This window comes from Anomaloglossus baeobatrachus, chromosome 2, assembly GCF_048569485.1.
Source record: "Anomaloglossus baeobatrachus isolate aAnoBae1 chromosome 2, aAnoBae1.hap1, whole genome shotgun sequence".
In the NCBI taxonomy this organism is placed as follows: domain Eukaryota; kingdom Metazoa; phylum Chordata; class Amphibia; order Anura; family Aromobatidae; genus Anomaloglossus; species Anomaloglossus baeobatrachus.
Window position 1 is genome coordinate 261,313,561 of NC_134354.1, and position 15,870 is coordinate 261,329,430.

Sequence of the window (15,870 nt, forward strand, 5' to 3'; positions counted from 1 at the left end):
AACATGTGCACCCGAAAAACGAAACCCTAAGAACAATAGGGCGGGTGCTGGGTCTCCCAATTGGAGCTAGAAGAAAAGGAATTTACGGTAAGTAAACAAAATTCCCTTCTTCTTTTTCGCTCCTAATTGGGAGACCCAGACAATTGGGACGTCCAAAAGCAGTCCCTGGGTGGGTAAAAAGATACCTCGTGATCGGGCTGTCAGGCAGCCCTTTCCTACAGGTGGGCCACCGCCGCCTGAAGGACCTGTCTACCTAGGCTGGCATCTGCCGAAGCGTAGGTATGCACTTGATAGTGTTTGGTAAACGTGTGCAGACTCGACCAGGTAGCCGCCTGGCACACCTGCTGAGCCGTAGCCTGATGCCGCAATGCCCAGGACGCACCCACGGCTCTGGTAGAATGGGCCTTCAGTCCAGATGGAATCGGAAGCCCAGCAGAACGGTATGTGTGAAGAATTGGTTCCTTGATCCACCGCGCCAGGGTGGATTTGGAAGCTTGCGATCCCTTATGCTGACCAGCGACTAGGACAAAGAGCGCATCAGAACGGCGCATAGGCGCCGTGCGAGAAATGTAAATCCTGAGTGCTCTCACCAGGTCCAACAGATGTAAACCTTTTTCAAATTGGTGAACTGGATGCGGACACAAAGATGGCAAAGTGATATCCTGATTGAGATGAAAGGAAGAAACCACCTTTTGGGAGAAAACTCTGGAATTGGACGCAGTACTACCTTGTCTTGGTGAAACACCAGGAAGGGAGATTTGCAAGATAACGCCGCTAGCTCGGACACTCTACGAAGAGACGTGACCGCCACAAGAAAAACCACTTTTTGTGAAAGCCGAGAAAGGGAAACCTCTTTCAAAGGCTCGAAAGGCGGCTTCTGGAGAGCAATGAGAACCTTGTTTAGATCCCAGGGTTCCAATGGCCGTCTGTAAGGAGGAACGATATGACAAACTCCTTGGAGAAACGTGCGTACTTTAGAAAGCCGTGCCAAGCGCTTCTGAAAGAATACGGATAGCGCGGAGACTTGACCCTTAAGAGAGCTAAGCGACAAACCTTTTTCCAACCCAGACTGCAGGAAGGAAAGAAAAATTGGCAATGCAAATGGCCAGGGAGAAACCCTCTGAGCCGAGCACCAAGCTAAGAATATCTTCCACGTCCTGTGATAGATCTTAGCTGAGGATGGTTTTCTAGCCTGTCTCATTGTGGCAACTACTTCATGAGATAAACCTGAGGCCGCTAGGATCCAGGACTCAATGGCCACACAGTCAGGTTCAGGGCCGCAGAATTCAGATGGAAAAACGGCCCTTGAGACAGCAAATCTGGACGGTCTGGTAGTGCCCATGGTTGGCCTACCGTGAGATGCCACAGATCCGGGTACCACAACCTTCTTGGCCAGTCTGGAGCGACGAGAATGGCTCGATGGCAGTCGGACCTGATTTTCCGGAGAACTCTGGGCAACAATGCTAGAGGTGGGAACACATAGGGTAGTCGGAATTGCGACCAATCCTGAACCAAGGCGTCTGCCGCCAGCGCTCGGTGATCGTGAGACCGTGCCATGAAAACTGGGACCTTGTTGTTGTGCCGTGACGCCATCAGATCGACGTCCGGCGTCCCCCAGCGGCAACAGATCTGCTGAAACACGTCCGGGTGAAGGGACCATTCCCCTGCGTCCATGCCCTGGCGACTGAGAAAGTCTGCTTCCCAGTTTTCCACGCCTGGGATGTGAACTGCGGATATGGTGGACGCTTTGCTTTCCACCCACGTCAAAATCCGCCGGACTTCTTGAAAGGCTTGGCGACTGCGTGTTCCCCCTTGGTGGTTGATGTACGCCACCGCCGTGGAATTGTCCGACTGAATCCGAATCTGCTTGCCTTCCAGCCATTGTTGGAAGGCTCGCAGAGCAAGATAGACTGCTCTGATTTCCAGAACATTGATCTGCAGGGTGGACTCTTCCTGAGTCCACGTCCCCTGAGCCCTGTGGTGGAGAAACACCGCTCCCCACCCTGATAGGCTCGCATCCGTCGTGACCACTGCCCAGGATGGGGGTAGGAACGACTTTCCCTGTGACAATGAGGTGGGGAGAAGCCACCAACGCAGAGAGTCCTTGGCAGTCTGAGAGAGGGAGACAGTCCTGTCGAGGGACGTCGACTTCCCATCCCATTGGCGTAGAATGTCCCATTGTAGAGGGCGCAGATGAAACTGCGCGAACGGGACCGCCTCCATTGCTGCTACCATCTTTCCTAGGAAATGCATGAGGCGCCTCAGTGAGTGTGACTGGCTCTGAAGGAGAGATTGCACTCCTGTCCGCAGCGAACACTGCTTGTCCAGTGGAAGCTTCACTATCGCTGAGAGAGTATGAAACTCCATGCCAAGATAAGTCAGTGATTGGGTAGGGGTTAGATGAGACTTTGGAAAGTTGATAATCCACCCGAAACTCTGGAGAGTGTCTAGTGCCACTTTCAGACTGTGTTGGCATGCCTCTTGAGAGGGTGCCTTTATAAGCAGGTCGTCTAGATACGGGATGACCGAGTGACCTTGTGAGTGCAGGACAGCTACTACTGCTGCCATGACCTTGGTGAAGACCCGGGGGGCTGTTGCCAGACCGAAAGGTAACGCTACGAACTGCAGGTGTTCGTCGTGTATGACGAAGCGTAGGAAACGCTGATGCTCTGGCGCAATCGGCACGTGGAGATACGCATCTTTGATGTCTATTGATGCTAGAAAATCTCCTTGAGACATTGAGGCTATGACGGAGCGTAGGGATTCCATCCGGAACCTCCTGACTTTTACGTGTCTGTTGAGCAACTTTAGATCCAGGACGGGTCGATACGATCCGTCCTTTTTTGGGACCACAAACAGATTGGAGTAAAAACCGTGACCTTGTTCCTGAAGAGGGACGGAGGTCACCACTCCTTCCGCCTTTAGAGCGGCCACCGCCTGCAACAGAGCATCGGCTCGGTCTGGTGGTGGAGAAGTTCTGAAGAAACGAGTTGGCGGACGAGAACTGAACTCTATCCTGTACCCGTGAGACAGAATATCCCTCACCCAACGGTCTTTGACGCGTGACAGCCAAATGTCGCCAAAGTGGGAAAGCCTCCCACCGACCGAGGGTGTGGGAATCGGAGACTGCAAGTCATGAGTACGCCGTCTTGGCAACGGTTCCTCCGGCTGTCTTTTTTGGGCGTGACTGAGACCTCCAAGAATCTGAGCGTCTCTGATCTTTTTGAGTCTTTTTTGACGAGGAAAATTGGGACCTGCCCGGTCCTCGAAAGGACCGATAACCAGACTGACCCCTCCTCTGTTGGGGTTTGTTTTGTCTGTGTTGCGGTAAGGATGAGTCCTTACCCTTGGAGTGTTTGATGATTTCATCCAAACGCTCTCCAAACAATCGGTCACGAGAAAAAGGCAAATTGGTTAAGCACTTCTTGGAATGAGAATCTGCCTTCCAATGTCTCAACCACAGGGCCCTACGCAAAACAACGGAGTTGGCTGACGCCACTGCCGTACGGCTTGTAGCGTCAAGAACAGCATTAATCGCGTACGACGCGAATGCCGCCATTTGCGAGGTCAATGGTGCTACCTGCGGGGCAAATGCACGTGTGACTGAGTCGACTTGCACAAGCCCGGCTGAGATAGCTTGGAGTGCCCATACGGCAGCAAAAGATGGCGCTAACGACGCTCCAATAGCTTCATAGATGGATTTCAGCCAGAGCTCCATCTGCCTGTCAGTGGCATCTTTAAGTGCCGCTCCATCTTCAACTGCAACCAAGGATCTAGCTGCAAGCCTGGAAATTGGAGGATCCACTTTTGGACACTGGGTCCAACCCTTGACCACCTCAGGGGGAAAAGGATAGCGTGTATCTTTAAGCCGTTTAGAAAAACGCCTTTCCGGATAAGCGTGGGGTTTCTGGATTGCGTCTCTAAAGTCAGCGTGGTCCAGAAAAGTGCTTAATGTACGCTTGGGATATCTGAAATGGATTCTCTCGTGCTGCGAAGCTGACTCCTCTACAAGAGGAGCTGGTGGAGAAATATTTAACATCTTATTGATGGATGCTATAAGATCATTAACTATGGCGTCACCATCTGGTGTATCTAGATTGAGAGCGGTCCCAGGATCAGAATCCTGATCAGTTACGTCCGCCTCATCACCCATAGATTCATCTCGCTGGGATCCTGACCATTGAGATGAATGTGAAGGCCTCTCATAGCGAGCCCGCTTAGGTTGCCTGGGACCATCGTCCGAGTCAGAGTCTTCACCCTGAGGTGTATGTGCCCGTCCCGGAGCTTGGAAGTAATTCAGCTGAGGGGGACCAGGGGGCAATGATTGCACAGTGTCCGTGGCCTGAAGTACAGGCCTAGCCCGCAATGTGTCAAGAATTTGTGACATAGTGAGAGACATTCTGTCAGCAAAAGCTGTAAACTCAGTTCCTGTCACTTGGACAGCATTCACAGGTGGTACACCCTGGGTCACGTCCAGCAGAGGTCCCGGCTGTGCAAGTGCCACAGGGGCCGAGCACTGCACACAATGGGGGTCATTGGAGCCTGCCGGTAGAAAAGTCCCACATGCGGTACAGGAAGCATATAATGTCTGTGCCTTGGCACCCTTGCGTTTTGTGGACGACATGCTGTTGGCTCTCTGCAATGTGAGCGAGTCTATAGCCAAAAGGCGACCAGCGCTATGCAGTACAAAGTATTTGCAGGAACAAAATACTAAGATTACTACTGGCACAAGAGGGGGTGAGCCCTGAGGGCTGCTTACCGCCCGCTGAATAGCGGGTAAGAGGCGCAGAATTCCTTGTCTGGGTCTCCCCGGCTCCCCTCTGCAGCTCAGCGTGTCAGCAGGAATGGCTGCCGGCGTCTGTGGAGAGGGGCGGCCCGTGGGAGTTCCCAAACAAAAGTGCGGGAAACAGTGTCCCCTCTGTGCCTATTGTGAGGGCTGGAGTATGTAAAAACGACTCCAGCCCTCAGCGCTGATGCACTGACCAGCGTCCCGCCCCTCTCCTGACTGGCAGGTCTGGGGGCGGGAACGAACGGAACCAGGCCGCAAAAGCCGGGGACTCGAGTTATCAGCGCGGCCGCCGTAAAAGCGCGGCCCGCGCTGAAGTCCCCGGCGCACCACAAGTGCCAGCCGCGCCGCAGTCCCAGCGGCCGGCGCGACCGTTCCCCAAAAGTGTGCCCGCTTCAGCGAAGCTGAAATGAGGCCATGGCACAAGCGCCGCAGCGCTGATGTCCCCGGCGCACTACAACACCCAGCATGCTGCGGTGTGAGCGCGAAATGCACGGGGACACAGAGTACCTTGAGGAAGCAGGGCCATGTCCCTGATGTACTCCGCTCCAATCCAGCATCTTCTCCAGGGGCTGTAGATGGAGCACGGTCTCAGTGCCTGGAGACCAGTAAATCCCACTTCACCCAGAGCCCTGTAAAAAGGGATGGGGAAGGAATCAGCATGTGGGCTCCAGCCTCCGTACCCGCAATGGGTACCTCAACCTTACAAACACCTCCGACATACAGTGGGGTGAGAAGGGAGCATGCTGGGGGCCCTGTATGGGCCCTCTTTTCTTCCATCCGACATAGTCAGCAGCTGCTGCTGACTAAAAACAATGGAGCTATGCGTGCGTGTGTGACCTCCTTCGCACAAAGCTAAAAACTGAGGAATCCGTACTCCTACGGGAGGGTGTATAGCCAGAAGGGGAGGGGCCTTACACTTTTAAGTGTAGTACTTTGTGCGGCCTCCGGAGGCAGTAGCTATACACCCAATTGTCTGGGTCTCCCAATTAAGAGCGAAAAAGAAAATAAGAAACAGATACAGGGATTAGTTGTAGAGACAGATTGGTAGGGAATTTTACAATAAAGCTAATTACACAAGTGGTTAAGGCTTAAACAAAAGGTATTTATAAAGGGCATTACATGCACTGGACAACCCCTTTAAAGACAGTGTGTGAAAGTGGCAGGCAGCTAGGTTTGTAACTTCTTGTGTGTTCAAGAAAGATGCTACTGACAATAGATGGGCTCCTTACATTCTAGCCCTAGTAAGACCAGACACCTTGGTACTGCTGTCCTGCTTGACTTTAGTCTGTAGCTACACCTTTAACAAGAGTAACATCTTAAGAGAAAACTCACCGAGGCAAATTCGGTAGATCTCAGTACTGAACCAGCTGCAAGACTTTTCTCCTGTAGGTCGAATCAACCATCAATCCAACAGTTAATTTGTGGCAGAAAGAATGGCAGTAGGGTGAAGGAAGGGATTTGGACTTGACTTTGAATGACCAGTTGTGAATAAGCAACACAGGACAGTCCATAGAGGAAAAGGGCTTAAATTAAAAAAACAAAAATAAAAAAATCCTCAACTATTTGAGGGGAAAAAAAAAAAATTAAAAACACAAAAAGAATAAGCCCAGCTTGCTGCTAAGATTGTGATCTCAAAAAGTCTTCTTGGGTGAAGAAAAAACAAATATTCTTTGAAAAGAAAAAAAATAAGCGACTTTCAAATATTCCAATTCCACGTCTTCTTAACCTAGTATGCAAATAAAAAAAAAAAAAAAAAAAACAACTCCCCCTTTCTTAAAAATCAAGCGGAGGTAGATAACAAGCACAGGGTTATTATACGGTCTTAATGTAAACATATTATTACTACCAAGCTATAGACGGAGCATCTAACAGGCGTTATGTGCACAGTGGAACCAAATAATGGCGTACCCGTGGGTATGGATCTAACTGAATAGTTACTGGTCTAGAAATCATGCTATATTCAGTAGTAGAATGCAATAATGTAAGTGATACCATATACCCATACACCGGGGGCTGACAGTTTACCTGCTCTATAATGGAGTATTACACTTTTTAACCTGGTGGAACGAGTTGCTGGGCTAGAAGAGCTATGTGCCATTTCCAAATGTTCTCCCAACCCGAGTAAGAGGTAATCCTATCGGGGCTAAGCATTGCCACTTTGCAGATAAAGGTTAGTTCCATACTCACACTGATTGATTTCCCACGATTGTTGACAATCTGAAAAATAATAAAATTACACTTAGTAAAAAACCGTCAGCAGTTTTCTTACCTTTACAGTCCAATACAAATCTCACACTTAAAAGGGAACCTGTCACCAGATTTGGTGACTATAAGCTGCGGTCACCACCAGTGGGGTCTTATATAAAGCATTCTAACATGCTGTATATAAGAGCCCAGGCCGCTGTGTAGAGCGTAAAAATCACTTTATAACACTCACCTAAGGGGCGGCGCAGACAGGTCGATCGGTATCTCCGTTCTCCGGATCTGGTACCTCCTCTTTTGACCATCTTTGTCCTCCTTTTTCTGAAGCCTGTGTGCATGACGCGTCTTACGTTATCCACACAGGCCGGCATTGAGGTCCTGCGCAGGCGCACTGCAATACCTGCTCAGGGCAGATCAAAGTGCGCCTGCGCAGGACCTCAATGCTGCCCTGTGTGCATGACGTAGGACCTGGTGAACGGAGATGCCCATCCAACCAGTCTGCACCGCACTGACCATTTAGGTGAGTATTATAAAGTGATTTTTGCATTCTACACAGCGAACTAGGCTCTTATGTACAGCATGCTTGAATGCTGTATATAAGACCCCACTGGTGGTGGCCGCAGCTTATAGGCCCCAAATCTGGTGACAGGTTCCCTTTAAGTACTGAATTCACATGCATGTTAATGGATACTCTTTTTATGAAATAAAAGTTTCAAAAGGTTAATCAGCACATTGCCTGTGTTCCTGTATCAGTTTTCTGGGCTGTGCAAAACCTATCAAGGAAAACACTTGTAGATATAAGGGTATTCTGCAGGCAAATATCCTGTGCATTCAGCTTACTGGAGCGATAGAGAGAAAAAGTTTGATTCTCCCTGAAGCTGCTACAGACCCCACTCACTATACAGAATGCAGCTATAATTACTCCCGGCACACTGGCAGTCTGCCTTGCAGCATGTGTGCAGAACTGGCTGGCAATCAAAGTAACGGGGAGTGATTACATCCGCGCTCACTGGAACTGCTCCCTGCCCCACCTCAATGACTGGAAGCGAGCTGCTGCATGGAGAATAAAAGTCATTTTTTTCCTGTAACCGCACTTACCAATATACTGACTACACAGGATTTTAATGCTATGTACCAGCGGATTACCTAAATACCTGCAGGCAAATAGCGTTTCTTGCAGTAACATGTTTCCTTTAAAATGTGAACAGATTTGTCTTATGAATATATAAGTGTTTTGCTTCCAATGTTACTTTAGTTCTCCCTCTAAGGCTACTTTCGCACTTGCGTTTTTTCCTTCCGTCACAATCCGCCCTTTTGGAAAACAGCGGAATCCGTTAACGGATTCTGCTGCTTCCCACAGACTTGTATGGATGACTGATTGTGCCAAAAGTACCTGCGTTGCTTCCGCTGGGCGGAAGGAACACAGCATGTAATGTTTTTTTGAGCAGCGGAATCCTTAGGATTTCGCTGCGCATGCTCTCTCTGGCTCCCTGCACCCGTAACCAGGGTACACATCGGATAACCAACTTTGCCTAGTTACCAGAAATTTACCCTGGCTACGTGTGCAAGGAGCCAGTGCTAAGTGGTGTACGCTGGTAACCAAGGTAAATATCAGGTAACCAAGCAAAGTGCTTTGCTTAGTTACCCGATATTTACCCTGGCTACGTGTGCAGGGAGCCCGACACTTCCCCGCTTGGCTCCGCCCCCTCCCGCACTCCACTCCGCATATACACACACGCAGGCGTACACACACACGCGTACACACTCACCTGTCCTCAGCGCCATAGCCCCGCTCGGCTCCACCCACACACATTCTCGGTGGCCGAACGCTCAGCGGCGAGCGGCTGCTGTGAGCGATCAGCTGATCACCCGGCAGCCGAGTGATCAGCAGATCGTTCACAATAGTCTGCCGCCGGTGAAACTAAAAAAAAGGACATTTTTGTGTACTCCCCGTATAAAATGTCTTTCTTGGAGCCTTTCATTGGGGGACACAGACCGTGGGTTATATGTTGTCTCCACGGGAGGCTTGACACTAGGTTTAAAAAAAGAGTTAGCTCCTCCTTCCACAGCATATAACCCCAGCTAGGCGGGAACTAGCTCAGTTTGGTGTAAAAGCAGTAGGAAAAGGATAACCAAAACCACAAGGGCGGGAGCTGTGTCCCCCAATGAAAGGCCCCAAGAAAGACATTTTACGGCGAGTACACAAAAATGTCCTTTCCTTTCTCGGTTTTTCATTGGGGGACACAGACCGTGGGACGTCCCAAAGCAGTCCCTGGGTGGGAACTGAACTAATAACAGTGTATAACGTCAGACTAAGAGCTGACTAACAACTGCAACGGCAGTGAACTCATATGAAAACACTGTCAGTACCGAGCAGTGGCCACTTATAAATGGGCCACTGCTGCCTGAAGGACTTGTCTTCCAAGAGCAGCATCCGCGGAGGCATGCGTATGCACTCTGTAGAATTTTGTGAATGTGTGCACACTGGACCAGGTAGCGGCCTTGCAAAGTTGAGCCGCCGAAGCCTGATGGCGGATAGCCCAGGAGGCACCCACTGCTCGTGTAGAGTGGGCCCGCACAGATTGAGCGGGAACGGCACCTCGTACTTTGTATGCCTCACAGATGGCAGTCCTGATCCATCGAGAAATCGTGGATTTAGACGCCGGGTTGCCCTTCTTGTGTCCTACTGGGAGGACGAAAAGGGCATCGGACTTGCGCAACGGCGCTGTTCTGGAGGTGTAGATCCGCAGAGCCCTGACAAGATCGAGATTGTGAAGGGCTTTCTCAAAGGAGTGGACCGGGGCCGGGCAGAATGACGGCAACACAATGTCCTCGTTCAGGTGGAAAGAGGATACGACCTTCGGAAGGAAGGCGGGGGAAGGCCGAAGAACCACCTTATCATGATGGAATATCAGGTAAGGTGAACGACAGGAAAGAGCTGCCAGTTCGGACACTCGCCTGATAGAGGTGATAGCGACTAAAAAGGCAACTTTCCAAGATAATCGTTGAAGAGAGATTTCTTTCAGAGGTTCGAAGGGAGGAAGTTGAAGAACTCCTAGAACCAGATTCAGATCCCAGGGATCTAAGGGGTGGCGATAAGGAGGGACCAAATGCGCTACCCCTTGAAGAAAGGTACGGACCTGAGGGCGAGAAGCCAGCTGGTTCTGGGAAAAAAAAAAAAAAAAAAAAAAAAAAAATCGACAAGGCAGAAACTTGTCCTTTAAGGGTACTGAGAGCAAGACCCGAGTCCAGACCGTCTTGCAGAAAGGCAAGAACATTAGGGATTGAAAAGGTCAGGGGTGACCGACCATGACGGTCACACCAGGAAAGATAGGTCTTCCAGGCCCTGTGGTAAATGCTGGCGGAGGAAGGCTTCCGAGCATTAAGCATGGTATGAACTACCCTGGACGAAAACCCCGATCTGGCTAGAATCAGGGATTCAAGCGCCACGCCGTCAAATGCAGCTGTGCTGTATTCTGGTGGAATATTGGACCTTGTGACAGAAGATCCGGGCGGTCGGGAAGACGCCAGAGGGTGCCGCTGAGAAGTTGGAGGAGCTCTGGGTACCAGGCTCTCCTGGGCCAGTCCGGAGCCACGAGGATCACCGGGATTCCCTCCGCTTTGATTTTCTTGATTACTCTCGGAATGAGAGGAAACGGAGGGAAGATGTAGGGTAGGCGGAACTGCGACCATGGAAAGACTAGAGCGTCGGAGCCTAGCGCTAGCGGGTCTCTCAACTGCGATATGAAGGGACGTATCTTGGCATTCATTCGAGATGCCATGAGGTCCACATCCGGGAGCCCCCAACAAAGAGTGATCTGATGGAACACTTTGTCGTGGAGGGACCATTCTCATGCCGCTAGACCTTGCCTGCTGAGAAAGTTTGCGGCCCAGTTGTCTACCCCTGGGATATGGACAGCTGAGATGATGGGGATGTGCTTCTCTGCCCAACGAAGAATCTTGGATACCTCCTTCATCGCTGCCTTGCTGCGAGTTCCTCCCTGACGGTTGAAGTAAGCTACGGCCGTGGCATTGTCTGACTGGATCCGAACAGGGAGGCCCAGTAATAAGGGATGAAGATTCTGAAGGGCCAGAAATATGGCTCTGATCTCCAGAACATTGATGTGCAGAGAGCGCTCGGAAAGAGACCAGCGTCCCTGAACAGTGTGGTGGAGAAACACCGACACCCAGCCTATCAGGCTGGCATCCGTTGTGACAACCTGCCAATGGACCGGGCGGAAGGACTTCCCTTGAGATAGGGATGAGACTTGAGTCCACCAGATGAGGGAGCTGAGCGCAGACCAAGACAAGTGGACTGACCGGTCCAGGGAAGCTGGATTCTTGTCCCAGGAGGATAGAAGATCCAGTTGTAGAGGGCGCAGATGGAATTGGGCAAAGGACACGGCTTCTATGACCGCCACCATTTTGCCTAACACTCTCATTCCGTTCCGAAGGGATGTGTGACGGCGAGAGAGGAGGGATTGGGCAGCCCGAATCAGGGAAGCCCTCTTGTCCTCTGGAAGGAAAACCCGGGACTGAGCCGTGTCTATCAGCATACCTAGGAAGGTGATGCGCTGATGAGGAATGAGGGATGACTTGTTGAAGTTGACAAGCCACCCTAGCCTTGACAGGGTGTCTAGGCAAATCTGCACGCTTTCTGAGCAAACGTGAGGAGAGCGCCCTTTGACAAGAAGGTCGTCCAAATAGGGAACGACCAGGATGCCTCTGGGGTGTAAAATGGACATGACGGCCGCCATGACCTTTGTGAAGACCCGAGGCGCAGTAGCCAGTCCAAAGGGAAGGGCCCTGAATTGGAAATGACGGTGTCCTACGGCAAAGCGAAGGAACCGTTGATGAGAGACATATATGGGAATGTGTAAATAAGCATCTTGAATGTCTATGGAAGCTAGGAATTCTCCAGGTTCCATGGCGGCTAGTACTGCTCTCAATGATTCCATTCGGAAAGTTCGAATCCGTACGAATTTGTTCAGCCGTTTGAGGTCCAAGATAGGGCGGACAGAGCGCATCTTTTTTGGGGACGACAAAAAGGTTTGAATAGAAACCTTTGCCGCGCTGTTCCAGGGGCACTGGAATGATAACGTTTGCTTTTTGTAAAGAAGCTATGGCCTGAATTAAGGCCTGGTTTTGGGTCTTGGACTTTGGGAAACGAGAACGCAGAAACCTGGTGGCCGGCAGGGAATGGAAATCGATCTTGTAACCCGAGGTGACGATTTCTCGAACCCAGGCATCGTGAGTGTGTTCTAGCCAGATATCCCGTAAAAACAGAAGCCGCCCTCCCACAGGAGTCGGATCTGCGGGATACCTGGCGTCATGCTGAGGGGGCCTGTACAGAGCGAGATCCTTTGGATTTAGGCTGCTTGGAGTGGGAACGCCAAGAAGAGCCCCTTGAGGGACCGGATCCTCGATCTGAGCGTTGGGACGGTCCTTGGGCCGATGGCTTTTGGGGAGCAGGCCGAAAGGACTGCCTGTGCCAGGAAGATTTTTTGAAAATTTCTGGCTACAGGCCGCTTTTGTGGTAGAATGGTACTTTTACCACCCGTCGCCTCAGATATGAGCTTGTCCAGGGATTCACCAAATAGACGAAGACCCTGGAAGGGAAGTGTGGACAGGGACTTCTTGGAGGCATTGTCCGCATTCCAGATCTTTAGCCACAGAACCCTGCGGGCGAAGACAGCATTGGCTGCCGTTAGGGCTGACCAGCTGGCTGCATCTAGAGAGCCGTGAAGAAGATAATTAGAGGCGAGAGAGAACAAATCAAGAATCTCAAGAGCCTCCGGAGGAATATTGCAAGGGCGAAGCAACTTGCGCAGGTTCCTACTCCACACACTCATATAGCTCTTGCCACCCATGTCATGGCAAACAGGGGGCGTAGAGAGGAGCCCGAAGCCTGAAAAATAGATTTGACCGCAGCCTCAACTGCGCGGTCAGACGAGTCCTTAAGAGACGCGTTCTCTGAAACAGACATAACCGTGTGTTTAGCCAGTCTGGATACTGGCAGATCCACAACGGGGGGTACCGACCAGGGCTTAACCATTTCCGGGGGAAAGGGATAAGCGAATGAAGAGGAGGATTTTTTATTAAACCTCCTATCAGGGTGATCCCACCGTTTGGATACGATTTGATGAAAAATCGGATCCTGGGCAAAGGACTTAGGAGGCTTCTTGGCTCGCTTGATTGCAGACTGAGAAGTCGGGTCCGAGGGCTGATCAGAAATCGACAGAGTGATTGACAGCGGCTATCAGAGTGTCTACCATATGCCTAGACTCAGAAGGGACATCTGAATCAGAGTCAGAGTCTCGGGAATCGTGACTACTAAAGGTCATGGAGTCCGAGTCAGACTGACCATCGTGTGAGTCAGATGAGGCGGAGCGGTCGCAATGGCGCCTTTTGGAGACAGCCTTTTTACGTACTGGGGATGATACACCAGACGAAGGCGGGCTCCTCTGAGGGAGCTGAGCCTGTGGAAGGCTGAGATATCTGAGCGGCCAGGTCATCTAACCTTTTAGACATCAGAAGAGCCCATGCAGGGATGGCCTCATCAGACGGGGGTGCTGCCTGAATGGCGGCCGGGGCCGAACCCACAGATTGCACGACCCCCTGTTCCGGCAACGCCTGTTGTGACATTGTAGTAGGGGCATCGCAGCCTCGGCAGAGTGGATAGCTTCGCCCATTGGGAAACGAGCTTCCACAGGTGGTGCAAGCATAGTACAGGTCCATAGAGGATGCCTGGGAAGCTTTATCACCCTTGCGGTTTTTACGCATGTCAGCAACAAACGTATAATTATACTGTGAGCCTTTAGCAGTATTACACTACTGTGGGTGAGGAGCTACTAGCAGTATTAGAAAGGGACTGCTATACAGAGCTGGTATATACCAATAGTAAAAGTGGCACACACTGCCAAACAGTCAGTATATACCTGCAGGCACAGTCAGTATATACCGCTGAAAGCTGATATACACCGCCAGCCAGCAGGCACACACCGCTAGAAAGAAAGCGATATACCACTGAACAGAGCGGTATATAGTGCTGCAGAGTTGCATAGCCAAGGAGGCGATCTCATCCTGTCTGCTCCCCACGTTTAATGGCGTCCAGTATTCTCTGGCAGCATGGAGGGGAGAGACGGCCCACTACAGGGAGCGGCTTCTAGAGCAGTGAGAGGGGGCGTTGCTAAACATGCAGGCCGACGCCGGGAGCTAAATTAATGATGCTTCCCCAGGATCACGGCCTGCATCGCCCCACCGGCGCCTTCTCAGGATGCAGGGGACTGACTCGTCGTCTCCCTACCTGCTCTTGCTCCGTCTGAAGACACGTCGGTCCTGGGATGCGGGGATCTCGGGGATGCATCTTCGGCTCAAGGCTAGCAGGTGCTCGGCTCTGCTTAGCCCTCTGGAGCTACCTCTGTGAGGTGCTTCCAGGGAGCCTGGAGGGGTACGCAGACCCGACCACTTGGGTGCGAGGGAAGAGTGACGCACGCCAGGTTTCCTCTGCCCGTACACGGGGGGAACGGGGGTGGAAAGGCACCTTGGTATTGCCCCTATCAAAAATAGAATGAATAAGAAAAGAAAAACAAAATAAAAAGTGAAAATAAGCTGGCCTGAGGCACCTCTGGTGGAGCTCAGTCGAGACATGTCAGCCTCCCTGCTGACAGTAAAAAGAACTGAGCTAGTTCCCGCCTAGCTGGGGTTATATGCTGTGGGAGGAGGAGCTAACTCTTTTTTTAAATCTAGTGTCAAGCCTCCCCTGGAGACAACATATAACCCACGGTCTGTGTCCCCCACGGTCTGTGTCCCCCAATGAAAAGGCGAGAAAGGAAAGCTGATTCCGTTGTTTTGTACGATCCGTTGCATCCGTTGTGCTACTATATGCAACACATCCGTTGCATCCGTCACACAACGCAATGGATGCCGTTCAACGCAAGTGTGAAACCAGCCTAATCTTCAAGTAGGCATATTTTACACATCGCATTTTCGTCAGTATTCTAGAACACGTCTGAAAAAGCACTAAGTAAAGGTTAACAAGAGTGAACACATGCAATGTACAACTTGCTGTTGTTCATGTTTACTCTGTCTAACTTCTTCATCTGCTTCAATTTCATAGAATACGAAGTGGTTAAAAGAAGTGACCTGACCATTCTTCACACGGCTTCTACTTGGAAGCTGCTCAATATTTTAGGCCTCATTCTGTGTTGCACCCGTTTTCTAACAGCTACAAGTACCCATTATAAGCTATGGTACTTTTCACATGTCCACTCCCCTCCCGGTATCACGGAAAAAAAGGGCCAATAGAAGGATATAGGTCCATGAAAAACACGTACAGCACATGGGTGGCATCTGTGTGCGGTCCGTAAGGAAAGTTGAGAAAGATAGAAGATGCTTTGTAATTTATCTGTGAAAATCATTGATAAAGACACTGATGGTAAAAACAGATACACAGATCACATACTAATAACATTTTTTCACAGATGTGTTTAACCCCTTAAGGACAAAGGACGAACTGGTACTCCTTGGTCGCATCCCTCCAGCTACCGCGGGCTCTGACGGCGGGCCTGTGGAATTCCCCGCAGATCTGCTGATCTGATCAGCAGACATGTGGCACACAGGAGCGGTGGATTTCCGATCTTCCGGTACCTGATAACTGCTTAGATCACGCTGTCATGACTCACTTCCCAGTTAGAGCCAACAGAGCGCCAGCACTCACAGGGGCTGAGCATTTCTCCTGATCAGAGCGATGCTGCTGCACCACTCTGATCAGGAGAAGTGATTGGACTGTGGAGTCAAAGTCCACTAGGAAAACTAGTTCAATCAATAATATAAATTAAAAAAAAAAATTATAAAATAAAAAACCCTAAGAATTCAAA

General features: G+C 50.7%; 1 pseudogene; it reads right to left on the reverse strand.

Annotated features, from left to right (window-relative positions):
• The window catches only part of LOC142291333 (zinc finger CCCH domain-containing protein 11A-like), a 183,828-nt pseudogene that overhangs the window by 150,225 nt on the left and 17,733 nt on the right, over positions 1 to 15,870 (reverse strand).